We start from the raw sequence: 21,509 nt of genomic DNA, 5'->3' as shown, positions 1-21,509 counted from the left end.
GCTTTTTGCTTCTCTTCTTTTCACAGCTATTTGTAAGGCCTCCCCAGACAGCCATTTTGCTTTTTGCATTTCTTTTCCATGGGGATGGTCTTGATCCCGGTCTCCTGTACAATGTCACGAACCTCCGTCCATAGTTCATCAGGCACTCCATCTATCAGATCTAGTCCCTTAAATCTATTTCTCACTTCCACTGTATAATCATAAGGGATTTGATTTAGGTCACACCTGAATGGTCTAGTGGTTTTCCCTACTTTCTTCAATTTAAGTCTGAATTTGGCAATAAGGAGTTCATGATCTGAGCCACAGTCAGCTCCCAGTCTTGTTTTTGTTGACTGTATAGAGCTTCTCCATCTTTGGCTGCAAAGAATATAATCAATATGATTTTGGTGTTGACCATCTGGTGATGTCCATGTGTAGAGTCTTCTCTTGTGTTGTTGGAAGAGGGTGTTTTCTATGACCAGTGCGTTCTCTTGGCAAAACTCTATTAGCCTTTGCCCTGCCTCATTCCGTATTCCAAGGCCAAATTTGCCTGTTACTCCAGGTGTTTCTTGACTTCCTACTTTTGCATTCCAGTCCCCTATAATGAAAAGGACATCTTTTGTGGGTGTTAGTTCTAAAAGGTCTTGTAGGTCTTCATAGAACTGTTCAACTTCAGCTTCTTCAGCGTTACTGGTTGGGGCATAGGCTTGGATTACTGTGATATTGAATGGTTTGCCTTGGAAACGAACAGAGATCACTCTGTCATTTTTGAGATTGCATCCAAGTACTGCATTTCGGACTCTTTTGTTGACCATGATGGCTACTCCATTTCTTCTAAGGGATTCCTGCCCACAGTAGTAGATATAATGGTCATCTGGGTTAAATTCACCCATTCCAGTCCATTTTAGTTTGCTGATTCCTAAAATGTCGACATTCACTCTTGCCATCTCCTGTTTGACCACTTCCAATTTGCCTTGATTCATGGACCTAACATTCCAGGTTCCTATGCAATATTGCTCTTTACAGCATCAGATCTTGCTTCTATCACCAGTCACATCCACAACTGGGTATTGTTTTTGCTTTGGCTCCATCCCTTCATTCTTTCTGGAGTTATTTCTCCACTGATCTCCAGTAGCATATTGGGCACCTACCGACCTGGGGAGTTCCTCTTCCAGTATCCTATCATTTTGCCTCTTCATACTGTTCATGGGGTTCTCAAGGCAAGAATACTGAAGTGGTTTGCCATTCCCTTCTCCAGTGGACCACATTCTGTCAGATCTCTCCATCATGACTCACCCATCTTGGGTGGCCCCATGGGCATTGCTTAGGTTCACTGAGTCAGACAAGGCTGTGGTCTGTGTGATCAGATTGGCTAGTTTTCTGTGATTATGGTTTCAGTGTGTCTGCCCTCTGACGCCCTCTCACAACACCTACCATCTTACTTGGGTTTCTCTTACCTTGGATGTGGGGTATCTCTTCACAGCTGCTCCAGCAAAGCACAGCTGCTGCTCCTTACCTTAGACGAGGGGTATCTCCGCACAGCCGCCCCTGCTCACCTCGAACGTGGAGTAGCTCCTTTCAGCTGCCCCTGACCTCAGGCATGGGGTAGCTCCTCCTGGCCACTGCCCCTGAATTCGGGCGTGGGGTACTCACATGAGCCAGGTGGAAAAGCAGGTAATTGGAATGTAGGTAGGAGATTCTATATTTGTCTCACAGGTAATAACTCTTGACTGTCCTACCTAGAGCAGATATCATTAATTGATCCTTTTATTGTTCCTGTGTATCCCAGATGTAATCTCAGAATCCATTTCCAGCCCCAAGTTTCAGGGAGCCACTACCAGTCAATCCAAGATAGACTTTGAGAAGAAGCTTCTCTACCATTCCTACACCAAGTGATCTCAAAGGTCTTCATATTGTGCAAACACTATATTCATGGAAGGCAACTGTCCACGTGACCATCAATCAGTTTGTAGAGGAACTTTCTACTTTCATGCCTCCAGCCAAACCCTGTAAGCTGCCTTCAAAAAAGCATCACTGGAGGGACTTCCCTGGTGGTCCAGTGGTTAAGAATTCACCTTCCAGTGCAGGGGACGTGGGTTAGATCCCTGTTCCACGAACTAAGATCCCACATGCCTTGGGGCAACTAAGCCCCCATACCACAACAGAGACCCTGCATGCCACAACCAAGACCTGATGCAGCCAAATAAATAAACAGATATTTTTTAAAAAGAACATCACTGGGGGTTAAGATTTCCAAATAATTAACTACTCTCAAATTAAAAAAGAATGGTTGAATTTCTCATCCCATAAAAGCTTCAGAAGGACATGGAAACATGAAATGGAGATGATCGCATAGTGGTCCATGGTCCAGAGAATGGCTCTGGATGATCAGCAAGATCTACCTAGAACCAGAAGACAAAGAAGTTTCATTGGGCTCATATGTGAGATTTCTTCACAGATCCAAGCTCAGTCCTACCTATTTGGTAGGGATCCAGTTTTCTTTCAGATTATAGTGGATGGAGACATCTGTCTGCCTCTCGGAAGTCCTCACAAGGAACCCAGGAAATTATGGTTAGGTCCAAGAAGGTTATTACACAATTGGCGTAAAACTCAGCATTCAAAATACTAAGATCATGGCATCCAATCCCATCACTTCAAGGCAAATAGATGAGGAAACAATGGAAACAGTGACAGACTTTATTTTCTTGGGCTCCAAAATCACTGCAGATGGTGACTGCAACCATGAAATTAAAAGATATTTGCTCCTTGGGAGAAAAGCTATGACCAACCTAGATAGCATATTAAAAAGCAGAGACATCACCTTGCTGACAAAGGTCTGTCTGGTTAAAGCTATGGTTTTTCCAGTAGTCATGTACAGATGTCAGAGTTGGACCATAAGGAAGGCTCAGCGCTGAAGAATTGATGTTTTTGAACTATGGTGTTGGAGGACTCTTGAGAGTCCCTTGGACTGTAAGATCAAACCAGTCAATCTTAAAGGAAATCAACCCTAAATATTCATTGGAAGGACTGCTGCTGAAGCTGAAGCTCCAGTCCTTTGGCCACCTGATGCAAAAAGCTGACTCACTGGAAAAGATCCTGATGCTGGGAAAGATGGAGGGAAAGAGGAGAAGGAGGATAAGATGATTGGATGACATTATCGACTTGACAGACTTGATGAGTCCATCATCAACTCAGACATGAGTCTGAGCAAATTCAGGGAGATAGTGAAGGACAGGGAAGCCTGGTGTGCTGCAGTTCATGGGGTCACAAAGAGTTGGACATGACTGAGAGAGTGAATGATAACAACAAAGAGTAAGTCCATCCAGGACCTGGCATGTCTGTTGAGACTGACATATGGTAGAGTGATGCTTCCCTAAAGCAATTCTACTTTGGTCAGAGAGCAATTCCTCTGCCTGCCAATGCAGGATACATGGTTCTGTCCCTGACCCTGGAAGATCCCACTTGCTATGGAGAAACTAAGGCCATGCACCACACTACTGAGCCTGCACTCTAGAGCCTGGGAACCGCAACTACTGAGCCCGTGTGCTCTAGGGCCCATGCTCTGAAACAGAAGAAGTCACCGCAATGAGAAGCCCGTGCACCTCAACTAGAGAGTAACCCTAACTTGCTGCAACTGGAGAAAAGCCCATGCAGCAATGAAGACCTGGCACAACGAATAAATAAATTAAATTATATTAAAAAGAGCAATTCTGGTCCAGTTGAGAAAAGTACATGAGTCTGATCCCCATTCATGTGCTGATGTTATTGAGCATAGCTGTTCCTGGCCCCAGGACACATCTGTAAGTTTTTGCTCCATCAACCCTGGTGTTAAAAGTAATAAAACTATGATCCCATAGAAGGATGGTGTCTGGCACTATTCCTTTGAGATATGGGCCATGAAGCTCAAGGCAGCCATCACCCAAGTTTCCAGGTGCCACATCTTCTCTGGTTTGGGCAAATACCCACAAAGTAGGGATATCAGCATAAGGCTCACTGTAGTGGCAGAAGCAGGTTTTTGGTTGAAGTGGGGAGAAATATTTTGAATTCTGCTGGCTTTCATTTTTGTCTGATGGACACATCCATCTTCGAGCGATGTTGTCTGATATATTGCACATCAGGCACTTAACACAGGGTCTGGCAGGTAGAAAGAGCTCAGTAATGGGAGGTATTGAGTGGATGATTACGACAGCATCGTAAGTAGACTCCCGGCCTCTAACTTTATCTCTTCTCGTCCTCTCTCCACGCTAAGCAACAGTGACGGTGTTGACGATGTGGATGCTGATGGAGACAAGTGTAGCAATGGTTTTCCCATTTCCAGGCACCCATTGTGTGCCAAGATTGCCTACATTACCTCACTCAATCCTTTTAGTGTTTATAAATATGATGCCAACTTAACCATTACGGACAATGAGGCTCAGGGAGGTTAACTTGTGAAATTCTTGACAGATAGTGACTGTAGGAGCCAGGATTTGAATCCCACTCCCTTCTCTTAATCCTTGTCTCTCATTCACCCACACAGTTAGGATTCATCAAGAACCTGCTGCTATAGTCTAAGTGCACCAGAGCTGGATCTAGGGACACAGCACAGCAAGACAGAGACAATCTGTCTTTGCATGAAACTTAAATTTTAGTCGAGGTAGACAGACAATAAAGGGCTTCTCAGATGGCTCAGTGGTAAAGAATCTTCTTGCCAATGCAGGAGACGCAAGTTCGATCCCTGGGTCAGGAAGACCCCCTGGAGAAGGAAGTGGCAACCTGCTCCAGTATTCTTCCCTGGGAAATCCCATGGACAGAGGAGCCTGGCAGGCTACAGTCCACGGGGTCACAAAAGAGTCAGACACAACTTGGTGACAAAGCAACAACAGCAATGAATAAGGAAAAGCTGGGAATTCCCTGGTGGTTGAGTGGTTAAGACTGCACTTTCACTGTAGGGGGCTGGGGTTTGATCCCTAGTCAGGAACTAGGACTTTACAGCTGGATAACATGGCCTAAAAAAGAGAAAAGTCAATGAGACAATTTCCTATAGCAGAAAGGACTATTAAGACCCCAGTGGGATATGATATATAAAGTAATGGGGGGAGGAAAAGCAGTTAAATTGAATGCTAAGGAAGGGCCCCATCAGGAGGACACATTGAGATCTAAACATAGGAAGTTGCTCTCATTTAAGGATCATGACACGATCAGAATGATACCAGACATGTGCAAAGGCCCTGAGGCAGGAAAGACCTTTCCACGTTTAAGGGAAATCAAGGCAACTACAGTGGCTGGAGGTGACAGATGTGGTTGTTCCAGTAATGGATGCTCTTGAAGAGGTAAGTAAGGCCAGTTCACTAAACTATCCCTAGCAATGGACACAGAACTTGGCACATCTGAGATAGTCAGTGACTATCTGAGTGGGTAGTCATAGTCAATGACTCTGAGTGGATAGCTTCTTTGGTTCCTTGCCAGATTTCCTTTCTCTTTACCATAAGAAATGCTTGTCTATATTTCCTTCCATTCAAAAAGCTGTTTGGACTGGGAAAATTCAAGAAAGAATCCATGGTTAAACAGACAGAACTGGAAAGAATGTTTCAAGCTGGGTTCATGTGACTTCATTCATGTCACAAACATTTCTTGAATACCTGCTCAGTTCCTGCCCTGGGATACGCCAGCTCTGGTGTTTCCATTTGGAAGGTGAAACTGGTCCTGTTATTCCCTGGTAATAAGGAAGCCAAGTCCCATCCATGAGTCACCCTGGGCTCAGGCAAGAAGCTCAAAGCTCTAAATGGATTGTAAACACACCAGAGTCAGAAGTCCTCAGAGTCACTAGATTAGCAGTTGAGAAGGTCAGCTTGAGAGTTCTCAGACTTGGATTTAAATCATGGGTCTGCGATGATTCTTTTTAAAAAATATTTATTTATTTGGCTGTGCCGGGTCTTAGTTGCAGCATATGGGATCTAGTTCCCTTACCAGGGATCAAACCCAGGCCCCCTGCATTGGGAGCGTGGAGTCTTAGCCACTGGACCACCAGGGAAGTCACCTGGGCCTGCCACTTTCTAGTTAAGTTATCCTGGATCAGCTACATCTCTTCTCTGAGCCTCAGTTTCCTCATCTGTATTCTGGGAATAATAACATCTTACTCATGTGAGGACACATAGAATATATGTCCTCTTAGAATATACACAGTCCTTCCTCTTTATACCCTGACATAGTGTTGATAACATAGTAAATGGTTATTATTATTATTTAGACAGTTTTGCCTCATAAAAGAACCTGAATAAAAACCCAAAAACTATTTGTCCTGAAAAGTGCAGCTAGAACGTGATACCAAAAGAAGGCTATTGCATATTAAGCCATGAATTCCAGCTTCTGCTTCAAGCTCTGATCCCTTCTTGCTGTGTTATCTTAGGCAAGTCATTTCCCCAATCTGGGCTCTGAGTACCCTAGTTCTCCTCCCAGTTCAGAAATTACAGGTTCTGGGACTTCCCTGGTGGTGCTGGTGGTTAAGAATCCGCCTGCCAGTGCAGGGGGCATGGATTCAGTCCCTGCATGTGGGATCTCATGGATTCGATCCCTGCGTGTAAGATCTCACATGCTGAGGGGCAACTCCTGAAGCCCACGAATTCCACAGCCCACGCTCCACAGCAGGAGAAGCCCCTGTGGGGCAACACACACGGCAATGACGAGCAGCCCCCGCTTGCTGAAACTACACAGAGCCCGCGAGCAGCAACAAAGACCCAGCACAGTCCAAAAAAAATAAATTCATTAGAAAAAAGTAATCACAGGTTTCCTTACCTCTAGAGCAGAGCATCAAGGCAAGCAAAAGCTCTGCTTCCCAAACAGAGTGCCTTTCGTGGCAGAGCCAAAATCCATACAACTACCTCAACATCTTGATCCTGTGTATATTGGCACATACACAGCTTCCGCATGGGAATAACTATGTCAAAACAAGCTTTCCTCTGCCCCAAGGGGTCAACCTCACTCCTGAAAATCAAGCAGCTGACTGAGTCCAGGTCCAAGCACCGTGGAAATGAGTGCACAGAGCAAAGCATGCATTCACATTCCACGATGGTTACGTCCAGTGATGAATGGACCAGTTTCTTGACAGAGAGGAAGTTCCTATAGGTTGGGGTGACCTTCCTAGCAATGTGTTTATTTGACAGCCCAAGGCAATGAATTCACAGAGAGGAAGAGAGGAGAGGAGGAAGGGAAGGGAAAGAAAGAAAGATTATTTAAGCCCAAGAGCATCTTCTCCGGTCTGGAAAAAACAAAAGTGTAACAACAAATCATATAAGCAGCTTGAGAAAAAAGAAGATCATCAGAGACTCAAAGGTCCTGAGGAGATATTGAAGCCAGGAAATGTGTGCTTTTGTCTATCTTAGTACTTAGGGCCACTCATTGTTACTGTTCAATAGCTAAGTTGTGTCCAACTCTTTGCAACCCCAGGGACTGCAGCAGGCCAGGCTTCCCTGTCCTTCACCATCTCCTGGAGTGTGTTCAAACTCATGTCCATTGAGTCACTGATGCCATCCAACCACCTCATCCTCTGTCACCCCCTTCTCCTCTTGCCCTCAGTCTTACCCAGCATCAGGGTCTTTTCCAATGAGTCAGCTCTTCATATCAGGTGGCCAGAGTACTGGAACTTCAGCTTCAGCATCAGTCCTTCCAGTGAATATTCAGGGTTGATTTCCTGTACAATGGACTGGTTTGATCTCCTTGCTGTCCAAGAGACTCTCAAGCACCACAGTTCGAAAGCATCAATTTTTCGGTGCTGAACCCACTTGGCCCCATAAATACTCCAGAATTATTTGTGAAATGAATGAATGCCAGGATGACATTATTGCCGGCTGGAGCTCCCAGTGAAGGTGTTGCAGGTTAAATGGGTTGTGGAAGATGGGGAGGATTTGGATGGCCAGAGGAGGGAAATAACTCAGGAAGAGCATCAGCTTTAACAAAGATCCTCACAAGAGAATCAGCTTGGCTTGATGTGTTGGGAAATGTATTAGTTAGACAAGGTGAGGCTATGCTGATCAATTTCCCTGGACTCTCAGTGACTCAGTATGCTGCTGCTGCTGCTGCTGCTGCTAAGTCTCTTCAGTTGTGTCCAACTCTGTGCGACCCCATAGACAGCAGCCCACCAGACTCCCCCGTCCCTGGGATTCTCCAGGCAAGAACACTGGAGTGGGTTGCCATTTCCTTCTCCAATGTATGGAAGTGAAAAGTGACAGTGAAGTCGCTCAGTCGTGTCCGACTCTTAGCGACCCCATGGACTGCAGCCCACCAGGCTCCTCTGCCCATGGGATTTTCCAGGCAAGAGTACTGGAGTAGGGTGCCATTGTCTTCTCCGGTGACTCAGTATAATAGAGGTTAATTACTTAATCAGGTCGTATGACCAGTGCAGACTATCAAGGGACTCTGCTCCATGTAGTTACTCCAGGACCCAGGCTGAAGGTTGCTCTGATGTCTGTTACCTGCATTATTGGCAACATGAGTTCTTTATGGTCATCAGAGTAGGGGAAGACATCACATGGAGAAAATAAATAACATTGGAGTCAATGGATTGACAATAAAGCAATAAAGATAGAGGTTAGACTTAAGTAGAAAATGTCTGACCCTCAGAGTTGAGTGCCAGAAAAAAATGAGGGGAGTACCCTTCACCCCTGTGTAGCACCACATCGTATCATGGTGCCACCTAGGACCTAAATCAGAACTGTTTGTGCCTGGCAGATCACAAAACCTTAGTGACAGCAGTTCCTGCAGGTTTTGCCTCTTCCCCAAGGACACAGAAATAGATTCCAAGATTCTCTGTTCTGGGAAATAGGCTTTTCGGCCATCTTTGCCATTCCTTCCATTTTCTTCCCTCCCCATCCCCCGAGATGTTTCACTTTCTTCTCAAATTTGCCTTTCTCTCATGCAAATCAAGACATGCAAAATCACTCCTGAGAGCTTGGGTCCTATCACTTTATCAGACACTCCCAGATATATCTGAGACCCAGATCAGTAAGACAAGACACTACCTCTCTCTGCTTTAAGGAAAGGCTATAATTCTTCATGCGGATAGCCCCATGGGTAGCTTTCTTTGGTATATGATTCCTTTATCAAGGAGATGGAGACCTCCCCTAGCATCCTTTACAAGTAGTAGCAACCTCAGTGTCCACTTTAGCCCATTCTCGTTCTTCATTTTTATTTTTCTTGCTAGCATTTACCATCGTCTGATATATTATTCAATTGTTTAATACTGTATCCTCCTCTGGAATGTGTTTGTGTGGGTTTATTGCTCCAGGACCAGCATCTAGAACTGTGTTTGGTATATAGTATGTGCTCAGTAGATATTTTTTTGGACAAAAATGATGAAAGCTCTGAGATTTAAAATAACATCACGGATGGGAGCCTTGGATATTCAAAGTGGATCCCATGGAGATCCATTCCACGTGGAGAGAGTATTAGTTCTTCTACTCACAGGTCAGTTGGAGCACTCTGGTTTTTAGAAGTTAAGATTCTATTTGAAAAACAGGTTCAACTTAAAAAGAATTTGGACACCACGGATACAGGCCAAACCCTACACTGAGTGGCTGTATAAACTGAGGTCTAGCAAGGGGAGGATGCTTACCTGGTCACTGTGCCAGTTAATGACAGAGTCGGGCCCAGAACACAGCCCACTCGGTGATTCACACCGCGTGGCTGGAATGCAAAGATTGGGAGAGGTGATTTGATCAGACGTTACTTGTTTTATGAGTCAGACACTGAAATGAAACTGAGTTCAATGACATGAGCAGCTCCTTGTTAATAAACCCTCCTCTGTGAAACCGAGGTGGAAAATTCCAAGGTCTGAGCCTTTAGGACTGGAAAAGTTCATTCACCTGTCTCTGATTCCGTGCATGTGTGTTTATATGATCTCTAATTATTGTCGACAACAGATTCCATCAAGTTGCGACCAAGTTTAAAAAAAAATGGATCGGAGGACAGTTGATTCACAACACTGTGCTAGTTTCAGGTGGACCGTTTTAGTTACATGTGCATCTGCTCTTCTTTAGAGTCTTGTCCCATAGAGGCCAACGGAGTACTGAGTAGAATTCCCTGTGCTATACAGTAGGTCTGTACTAGTGATCTATTTTACATATAGTAGGGTGTATATGTCCATCCCAACCTCCAAATTTATTCTTTCCCCTCCTTACCCCTCGGTAATCATACGTTTGTTTTCTACATCTGTGACTCTATTTCTGTTTTGTAGAGTTCATCTGTGCCCTTTTTTAGAGCCCACATATAAGTGATATCATATGATATTTGTCTTTCTCCTGTCTGACTTACTTCACTTAGTATGATCATGTCTAGACCCATCCACATCGCTGCAAATGGCATCATTGCATTATTTTTATGACGAATATCCCACTGTATATATGCACCACATCTTCTTCATCCGTTCCGCTGTCACTGGACGTTTACACTGCTTCCATGTCCTGGCTATTATAAATAGTGCTGCAATGAGCATTGGGGTGTGTGTGTGTGTATCTTTTTGAATTGTGGTTTTCTCCACATTTATGCCTAGGAGTGCGATTTCTGGGTCATATGGTAGCCTTATATTTAGTTTTTTAAGGAACCTCCATGTGTGCGTGCATGCTAAGTCACTTCAGTCATGTCCAGCTCTTTGCTGCCCTATGGACTATAGCCCACCAAGCTCCTCTATCCATGGGGATTCTCCAGGCAAGAATACTGGTGTGGAGAAAAGGGAACCCTCTTTTTTCTTTATTTTTTTTTATTTTTTATTTTTTTACTGTTATCCATAGTGGTTGTACCAATTTACATTACCACCAACAGTGTAGGAGGGTTCCCTTTTCTCCACATCCTTTCCAACATTCGATTTCCAGGTGGCTCAGTGGTAAAGAATCTGCCTGCCAATGCAGGAGATGAAAGAGACACGTGTTCAATCCCTGTGTTGGGAAGATTTCCCTGGAAAAGGAAATGATAACCCACTCCAGTATTCTTGCTGGATTTGCAGGCTGCAGTCCATTGTGTTTCAAAGAGTCAGACAGGACTGAACATGGATGTGGCTTGTGGTTCTCTGGCATTCATTGTTTGTAGATTTTTTTGCTGATGGCCATTCTGATTGGGATAAAGTGATACCTCTTTGTAGTTTTGATTTGCATTTCTCGTCATTAGTGATGTTGAGCACCTTTTCGCGTGCTTTTTGGCCATCTGCATGTGTTGCCAATTCTTCTCAGATAGTCAGGCATTATGTGGTGGATCCTTGTGTCAGTGGATCTTCCCTCCACTACAAATAAGAACCACCCAATGGATATTTATTCTCACAGAAGAGTAACTGGGGAAGGCAAACTCCAGGGCTGTGGGTTCAGTAGTTCAATGACATTAGCAAACTCCCAGAAAATGATTGTTCAGTTGCTAAGTTGTATCTGGCTCTTTGCAACCCCATGGACTGCAGCACACCAGGCTTTCCTGTCCTTCACTATCTCTTGGAGTTTGCTCAAACTCAGGTCCACTGAGTCAGTGATGTCAGCCAACCATCTCATCCCTGGTGGCTCAGATGGTAAAGAATCTGACTGCAATACAGGAGACCTGGGTTCCATCCCTGGGTTGGGAAGATTCCTTGGAAAATGGAGAACTTAGTAACTACCCACTCCAGTATTCTTGCCTGGAGAATTCCTGGCAGGCTATAAGACTGTGGCGTTGCAAAGAGTTGGACAGGACTGAGCTGCTGACATGTTCACTTTCAACTAACAAACTCCCAGGTGCTAGTCACCTTTTTCTGTTGTCACTTCTCAGCATGTTTATCTTGGTCAGGCTTCCTTATGACCCCAAGATAGCTCCTAGCTCATGAAGATGTCACGAGTGGCAGCAAAAAGGGGACATCTCTTTTCTGTGTCTCCTTTTATGATCAAGGAAGAATGATCTAGAGGCCTCTCTCTGGAGTTTTCCCCACATGCCCATGCTGGAACCAGCTTGCATGACTCATGTCCTGAAGTTCAGGGCTGCTGGAGGGAGGGGAAACACAATCAGAGTTCTGTCCCTGTGATGATTAGGTTTATGTGTCAACTTGGCTAAGCTCGAGTCCCCAGTTATTTACTTCAGCTCTGTGTTGCTATGAAGGTATTTTGTAGATATGGCTAACATCTATAATCAGTTGCCTTAAGGAAAGAAGATTATCCTTGATAATCTGAGTGAGTCTTATCCAATCAGTTGAAAGGCCTGAAGAACAGACTGAGGAAAAAAGGATTCTGCCTCAACACTACAGCATCAGCTCCTGCCCTTGAGTTTCCAGCCTGCTGGAGATTTGAGACCTGATATACATTGTACAGGAGACAGGGATCAAGACCATTCCCATAGAAAAGAAATGCAAAAAAGCAAAATGGCTGTCTGGGGAGGCCTTACAAATAGCTGTGAAAAGAAGAGAAGCGAAAAGCAAAGGAGAAAAGGAAAGATATAAACATCTGAATGCAGAGTTCCAAAGAATAGCAAGAAGAGATAAGAAAGCCTTCTTCAATGATCAATGCAAAGAAATAGAGGAAAACAACAGAATGGGAAAGACTAGATATCTCTTCAAGAAAATCAGAGATACCAAGGGAACATTTCATGCAAAGATGAGCTCAATAAAGGACAGAACTGGTATGGACCTAACAGAAGCAGAAGATATTAAGAAGAGATGGCAAGAATACACAGAAGAACTGTACAAAAAAGATCTTCATGACCAAGATAATCACGATGGTTTGATCACTGACCTAGAGCCAGACATCCTGGAATGTGAAGTCAAGTGGGCCTTAGAAAGCATCACTACGAACAAAGCTAGTGGAGGTGATGGAATTCCAGTTGAGCTCTTTCAAATCCTGAAAGATGATGCTGTGAAAGTGCTGCACTCAATATGCCAGCAAATTTGGAAAACTCAGCAGTGGCCACAGGACTGGAAAAGCTCAGTTTTCATTCCAATCCCAAAGAAAGGCAATGCCAAAGAATTCTCAAACTACCGCACAATTGCACTCATCTCACACGCTAGTAAAGTAATGCTCAAAATTCTCCAAGCCAGGCTTCAGCAATATGTGAACCGTGAACTTCCTGATGTTCAAGCTGGTTTTAGAAAAGGCAGAGGAACCAGAGATCAAATTGCCAACATCCGCTGGATCATGGAAAAAGCAAGCGAGTTCCAGAAAAAACATCTATTTCTGCTTTATTGACTATGCCAAAGCCTTTGACTGTGTGGATCACAATAAACTGTGGACAATTCTGAAAGAGATGGGAATACCAGAACACCTGATCTGCCTCTTGAGAAATTTGTATGCAGGTCAGAAAGCAACAGTTAGAACTGGACATGAAACAACAGATTGGTTCCAAATAGGAAAAGGAGTTCATCAAGGCTGTATATTGTCACCCTGCTTATTTAACTTATATGCAGAGTACATCATGAGAAACGCTGGACTGGAAGAAACAGAGGCTGGAATCAAGATTGCCGGGAGAAATATTAATAACCTCAGATATGCAGATGACACCACCCTTATGGCAGAAAGTGAAGAGGAACTCAAAAGCCTCTTGATGAAAGTGAAAGTGGAAAGTGAAAAAGTTGGCTTAAAGCTCAACATTCAGAAAAGGAAGATCATGGCATCTGGTTCCATCACTTCATGGGAAATAGATGGGGAAACAGTGTCAGACTTTATTTTTCTGGGCTCCAAAATCACTACAGATGGTGACTGCAGCCATGAAATTAAAAGACGCTTACTCCTTGGAAGGAAAGTTATGACCAACCTAGATAGCATATTCAAAAGCAGAGACATTACTTTGCCAACAAAGGTCCATTTAGTCAAGGCTATGGTTTTTCCAGTGGTCATGTATGGATGTGAGAGTTGGACTGTGAAGAAGGCTGAGCACCCAAGAATTGATGCTTTTGAACTGTAGTGTTGGAGAAGACTCTTGAGAGTCCCTTGGACTGCAAGGAGATCCAACCAGTCCATTCTGAAGGAGATCAGCCCTGGGATTTCTTTGGAAGGACTGATGCTAAAGCTGAAACTCCAGTACTTTGGCCGCCTCATGTGAAGTGTTGACTCATTGGACAAGACTCTGATGCTGGGAGGGATTGGGGGCAGGAGGAGAAGGGGACGACAGAGGATGAGATGGGTGGATGGCATCACTGACTCGATGGACGTGAGTCTCAGTGAACTCTGGGAGTTGGTGATGGACAGGGAGGCCTGGCGTGCTGTGATTCATGGGGTCACAAAGAGTCGGACATGACTGAGCGACTGATCTGATCTGATCTGATCTAATACATACCCTCATAGGTCAGTTGGTAAATCATCTGCCTGCAATACAGGAGACCCTGGTTCAATTCCTGGGTCGGGAAAATCTCCTGGAGAAGGAAATGACAACCCACTCCAGTATTCCTGCCTGGAGAATTCCATGGACAGAGGAGCCTGGGGGGCACAGTCCATGGGATTGCAAGAGTCGGACACTACTTAGCGACTAAACCACCACCATACATACTCAAGGGCTTCCCTGGTGGCTCAGACAGTAAAGAATCCACCTGCAATGTGGGAGACCTGGGTTTGATCCCTGGGTTGGGAAGATCCCCTGGAGAAGGGAATGGCTACCCACTCCAGTATTCTTGCCTGGAGAATTCCATGAACAGAGAAGCCTGGCGGGCTACAGTCCATGGGGTTGCAAAGAGTCAGACATGACTGTGTGACTAAGCACAGCATAGCACATATACACTCAAATGTGTGTGTGAGTGCATGCTTGTGTGTGTATATTATATATTTTGATTATCTCTTAACTGTGGTAGAACCCTCACTGGTACTGTACGCAGAAAGAAATTGGGGACTAATTTATTTTTTTTTTAACTGATAAGGTGGGACTTTCAAAAATATACCATTTATTCATTTATTTATTCAACAAATATTTTGAGTACTCACTTTTATATTTATTCATAAATATTTTGCCTGCTGTCTAGATACTTGAGAGATATGACAGAACAAAATGGTCCAAAAATCTTGTACTATTTTATTTAATCCTTATTTATTTATTTATGGTTTTGGTCACACCCGAGCAGCATGTGGGACCTTGTTCCCTGACCAGGAATCACACCTGCACCTCCTGCATTGGAAGTGCAGGGTCTTAACCACCAGACCACCAGGGAAGTTTCTGTGTGCTATTTTAAATCAATGCCTTCCGATATATGCTTTCATAGGATTCCTAAAATGTACCTTGATACCACTTATCCCACTGCATTTATATAGTGCATCACTCAACACCTTTTCATGGAGATCCTACTATGCATACACAGGTGTGAACACAGACCTCAAAGTTTGGGAAGGTAGATGTATAAACAGGCAACTGCAATACACAGTGTTTTTTAAAAACTGAAGTGTTGATTTTCAATGTTGGGCCAATCTCTGCTGTACAGCAAAGTGACTCAGTTATACACACATACATATATTCTTTTTTTTTATATTCTTTTCCATTATGGTTTATCAAAGGATATTTATTATAGTTCCCTGTGCTATACATCAGGGGTTCCCAAACCCCAGGCCATGGACCACTGGTACCGGTCCGTGGCCTGTTAGGAACCAGGCTGCACAGCAGGAGGTGAGTGAATGAAGCTCCCTCTGTATTTACAGCTATTTCCCATCACTCACCTTGCCACCTGAGCTCTGCCTCCTGTCAGATCACTGGTGGCATAATAAATGTAATACCCTTGAAACATCCCCCCAGCCCCATCCATGGAAAATTTGTCTTCCATGAAACTGGTGCCAAAAAGGTTGCGGACCACTGCTATACATTAGGACCTTGCTGTTTATACAACGAACTCAACAACAACAACAATGAAAACAAATCATCCAATTGAAAAAGGGGCAGAAGGCCCCAGTAGACATTTCTCCAAAGACATACAGATGGCCAGCAGGCATTTGAAAAGCTGCTCAGCATCACTAATTATTAGAGAAATGCAGATCAAAACTAGAAGTTTTAAAGAAGTGTCGCTGCTACTAACAGTAACCGATTATAATAAACGATATGACATCATGGTATGCTCGTAGTGCTTATTTCAGGTGCTCTCTTTAGGTTTTAGGTTGTGTTACTTTACTCATTCCTTACTTTAAACTCATGAGGCAAGTACTAGCATGGCTCCCATTCTGCAGGTCAGGGAAATGAGGCTCGGAGAATAAAATGATCAGCCTCAGTCAAAAAGCTAGAAAGCCTAGGCTGGGATTCACAACACATGTTCCATATTTAAAGGTCTTGCCGGAAATGGCTACATAGCACTGCTTCCTACTATGTGCCTAGTACCAGCCCTGAATTAGGATGACTGTCCTCAGTAAATAATGGCTGATTGAACTGATTGAATTAGCAACAGCTATAGCAAAGCACTCCTTGGAAGGAAAGTTATGACCAACCTAGACAGCATATTCAAAAGCAGAGACATTACTTTGTCAACAAGTCTAGTCAGGCTATGGTTTTACCAGTAGTCATGTATGGATGTGAGAGTTAGATTATAAAGAAAGCTGAGCGTCAAAGGATTGATGCTTTTGAACTGTGGTGTTGGAGAAGACTCTTGAGAGTCCCTTGGACTGAAAGGAGATCCAATGAGTCAGTCCATCCTAAAGGAGATCAGTCCTGGGTGTTCATTGGAAGGACTGATGTTGAAACTGAAACTCCAATACTTTGGCCACCTCATGCAAAGAGTTGACTCATTTGAAAAGACCCTGATGCTGGGAAAGATTGAGGGCAGGAGGAGAAGGGGATGACGGAAGATGAGATGGTTGGACGGCATCAGCGACTCAATGGACATGAGTTTGAGTAAACTCTGGGAGTTGGTGATGGACAGGGAAGCCTGGCGTGCTGCAGTCCATGGGGTCGCAAAGAGTCAGACACGACTGAGCGACTGAACTGAACTGAACAATAAAGTCAGTGCAGGAGCTCCGGGAGACCAGCAGAGGGGCATTACAGAAACAGACCAGGCCAGCGGTTCTTAAAATGTGGTCCCTGGACCAGCAGCAAAGGGAAATTGTTACGTATGCAAATTCTCAGGCCTCTAATGTAGACCCACTAAAGCAGGAATTCTGAGGATGGAGCCCAGGAACTTTTAACAGGTCTCTTGGGCCGTTCTGATTCACAGCATTGCTCTAGGACCTTGCTTCTCAAAGGGCAGAAATGGTATCATCATCACCATCACCCTCTGCCTCCCACCCCACGCCCCACTCCCTCCACGCTCCTCCTGGGAGCAAATGAGAAATGTAGAAGCCTCAGATCCCATCCTGGACCTACTGCATTAGAATCTCCATTTCATCTACATCCCCAGAGGATATTCTTTTGCAGGTTAAAGTTTGAGAAGCACAGGTCTAGACTGTTGGTCTTCAAACTTAGCTGCTCCTAGGAATCACCTGGAGAGTTTTTAAAATGACACGGGTCCCGCCTATAGAGATTCTAATTTAGTCGGTCTGGGGTATTGCCTGGACATCAGACCTAAAACGTCCCAGATGATTATAATGCGCGCGGTGGGTCGGCGGGGCTAGCGGGGGCTAGGGGGTGGATCTCCAGAATCCCCAGCGTCCAGCACTCTAAGAAGTCTCCCCGAGACGGGGTGGGCATCTGCGCTCGGCCCCGCCCCCAAGGTTGGGCGTGGCCAGGAGAGGGGAAGAAAAAAAGCCGGAGTGTTTTACGTGCAGCTGCCAGCACTGTTTCTACCTGTCTTCAGTCAAAGAAGGAGGCCTCCCAAATCAAGGGTTGTCAATCCACCCCCTGTCAACAGCCTCGAATTCACGAAAACGCTCCAGGCAAGGGTTCAGAGGCAGGGCAGAACGAGGGAGAGGTTTTATTACATAAAGCCTGCATTCTCCGAGCTGTGCATTAATTAATTTCAAAGTTGACCGAGTGATGGGGAAGGGGAGGTTTAGGGCCACAACACAGGTAATAAAAAGACTTTCGAAAAGTCCCTCCTTTCTTCTTGGCTTGTCTCCCACCCAACCCACCCAATCACAATGAGAGGAAGAAAAAAAAAGCTAGTCTGTAAGCATCAAGCCTTTGCAGAGGCTGCTGAAAAAAAAAAAAAAAGAAAAGAAACAGAGCTAGTGAATGCATAGAATTCAAGCAAAGAGAGAATCAGGAGGAGCAGAGAGAGAGAGAGGAGCCAGGAGTTTGGAGCCGGTGATGGAGTTCGGTAGAGGTGAGGAGAACTTGGAGGGAACAGTGACTTGAGAAAAGAAGGCTCTAGAGTCTTCAGAGCTGGTTCTCTGGGCTTCAACACTGAAGCTGTTTCCGTTGCACTCATTTCCTCACCTCCTCCTCCTCCTCCTCCTCTCATCTCCTGTGACTAATGATTTTGACCTTTCCCCAACCCGATCTGCAATATCTCAGGCCTCTGTCATAGTCGGCTTCCGGCCATCCACAGGTCAGACAGCTCTGATCCCAGGAGCGCCAGCCTCGCAGAAGCCAAAAGGCAACAGAACGTGGCCAAACACAGGTTCCCCCAACACCCCCAGGGCCCAATTTTTGCTCGATTTCCTTCCTTTTCCCTCTCCCCTATCTTGTTACCACAAATTGTTTTCCTTTTTAAATTTATTTAAAATTTTTTATTTGTTTGGCTACACCACGATGGATGCATGTGGGATCTTAGTTCCCCGATCAGGGATGGAACCCATGACCCCTGCAGTGGAAGCATGGAGTCTAAACCACTTGACTGCCAGGTAAGTCCCACTGTGAATTATCTCCCACTCTTTGGGGCCCCTCTTTTCCAGGCACTAGCTGAGAAGGAAATGTAAAGCAATGATAAAGTGACAATGTAGGTTTTTAGTTACATAGCCACAAGGAGTTCATCAGAGGGACTACTTTCCAAGAAAGACCCCTTCCAAGAGTATTTTCAGAACAAATGAGATGCCATCACCCCATGGACTCTTGGAATTCCTCTTGGGGAATGCCCTTGGGAAATGTCTAAATGGACATTTCAAAGCAAAGCACAAACCGCACTATAATTATGCTGTTCATTCATTTTTTTAAAATTCATGTTTGCATCTTAGTTGTTTGACCTCAGATGAGGGTAACTAAGTGAATCATCCATTTTATTCTTAATGCTTCTCCCTGAGTGATATTTGACTCTTTCCCCAGGTTAAAGGAATCCTCAAAGTTCGCAGATATAGCCACCAAGAAAGAAACTTACCAAAAAAATTGAGCAAGAATCTGAAGTATATACTCCTCTTCCCCACATCCCACTCCCCAAAAAACAAGTTCTAAAAATACTCTGAATTATGGCAGAATCTTCAGAAGAAGTGTCCAATCTCTGAAAGAGAACCTCTGGCAGTACTGATTTGAAGTCAAAGTGCAAGTGTTAGTCGCTCATGCAAACCCATGGACTGTAGCAAGTCAGGCTCCTCTGTCCATGGAATTCTCCAGGCAAGAATACTGGACTGGGTTGCCATTCCCTTCTCTAGGGGATCTTCTTGACCCAGGGGTTGACCCTGGGTCTCCTGCATTGCACACAGATCCTTAACCAGCTGAGCCACCAGGGAATCCCCACTGATTTGAAGGGATGCTCTCTAAAATCACAAACTGAAAAAATCATTAAAGGTTTTCTTAGTCAGGATTCATGAACTCAATCCCACTTCCTCTTTTTTTTGCATAATAGTATCTGGGACAATTCCAGCTTTTAGCAACTCAAATTTTCCAGACGTCTTTCCTCCTTGGGGATAAGCAACAAAGGGCACAAGCGCATTTTTGACTCAATATTATAGGATGTGTTCTTTTCCCTCAGTTTTATTTTTCCTCTTTGACTCCTCTTCTCTCCTACCTTGAAAGGAAAGGCGATTTTCACACCAAGTTAAATCCATTCAACAAGTATTTTCTGCATGCAAGGCCCTGTTTCACGTGGTGTGTGGGAATCTCTGCCACCTAAGATGTGCTTGCTCATTTATTTTCCTCTAGAGTGCCAATGGAGAAAAATGGGTTCGGGTTGCCCAGGACGCTGTGTTGAGAAGGATTCTGAGGTTCAGATTCAGTGGGAATGTACACATATGGCTTCTTTCTCCTTACATTTAATAGACATTCAAATATTTTGAATGAATAACAGAGGGATGGTATGGGGAGGGAGGAGGGAGGAGGGTTCAGGATGGGGAACACATGTATACCTGTGGCGGATTCATTTTGATATTTGGCAAAACTAATACAATTATGTAAAGTTTAAAAATAAAATAAAAAAATAAAAATAAAATAAAATAACCAGTGAGCCATCACAAGCAGAATGGTAAAAAAAAAAAAATAAGAAGAAAAAAAAGAGAGAGAGAGAAATGCATACATAAGTAATGAGACCTACCACTTTGGCAAGAAGAAATAAATTACATTATGTCCATGGATTCAAGTGAACTTTTGGAGTAATATTCATTCCAGATGGTAGCCAGAACATGCTCCCTTCCTATTTCCAGTGTTAAAAATCATAATATCGGTGGGATCCCCACTGAAATGGTTAACGTTGAAGTATATTTTGTGCCATTCTGCTGAATTGGAGTGGCCACACACAAAAGTCGAGAAGACACCAAAGAATTTCTCTAGAATGAAGGAAGACGAAAGACACATAAAAAACTAAGTGTGCCAATTCTGAATTGGGTCCTTTGACTACAAACACAACATTGAGAGGAACTTGAATGAGAACTATATGGTGACAGTGTATAGACATTAGCTTCCTGATATGCATCGATGGTTATAATTTGCTTATATTAGAAGTGCCTTTGATTTTAGGAAATAAACATAAAAGTAGTCAGAGTTAGGGCTTCCCAGGTGGCGCTATTGGGAAAGAATCCACCTACCAGTTCAGGACATAAAAGAGATGTGGGTTCCATCTCAGCATCAGGAGGATCCCCTGGAGAAGGGAATGGCATCCCACTCCAGTCTTCTTGCCTGGAGAATCCCATGGACAGAGGAGCCTGGAGGGCTACAGTCCATGGGTTTGCAAAGAGTCAGACATGACTGAGCACTCATGCACAGCCAGAGTTAAAACAAGATTTTCCTTTTTCACAAATATAATAAATGACATGCCCCCCTGTTGCACCCAATATGAAGATGAAATCCACCTCCAGCCAATACACCCAGAGTTTCCTAATAAACACTCTAGCCAAATGGAAAACCAGTCAACAGAAGTACGTAGGAGGCCGAATTCATAGACTGAGGTCCAGCTTGGTGTTCTTTGTGACTTGTGGTTAAGGAGAAATGTTCCAACTCTCATGAACTATGCTTTAAAAGGAGAGTGTACTTTTCAGCTGGCCATCAAAACTTGCAGCAAAAGAACAGACATCAAATATTATGAAGTCTTAGGTCTTATAATATGAGTTGTCACATTCTGGAGCAGACAAAGAGATTTCATGGATTTTGCCCTAGAAGAGGAAGAATTCCAGGCACGTTTCTAAACAAGTATCTTACCATGAAATACACCTGACAAAGTTCCTGATTCTTTGAAAGATATGCTTTATATATATATATATATACACACACACACACACACACATATATATTTATACATACCCCAGTGGAAGAAACATTCTCAAACCATAGCTCTCAGGGTCAGGTTTATGTAAGAA

The sequence above is a fragment of the Bos grunniens genome, chromosome 17, assembly GCF_055505025.1.
Source record: "Bos grunniens cultivar Pamir isolate PY7600 chromosome 17, Bosgru_T2T1.0, whole genome shotgun sequence".
In the NCBI taxonomy this organism is placed as follows: Eukaryota; Metazoa; Chordata; class Mammalia; order Artiodactyla; family Bovidae; genus Bos; species Bos grunniens.
The sequence above is the reverse complement of the archived record's forward strand: the minus strand, read 5'-3'. Positions refer to the sequence as shown.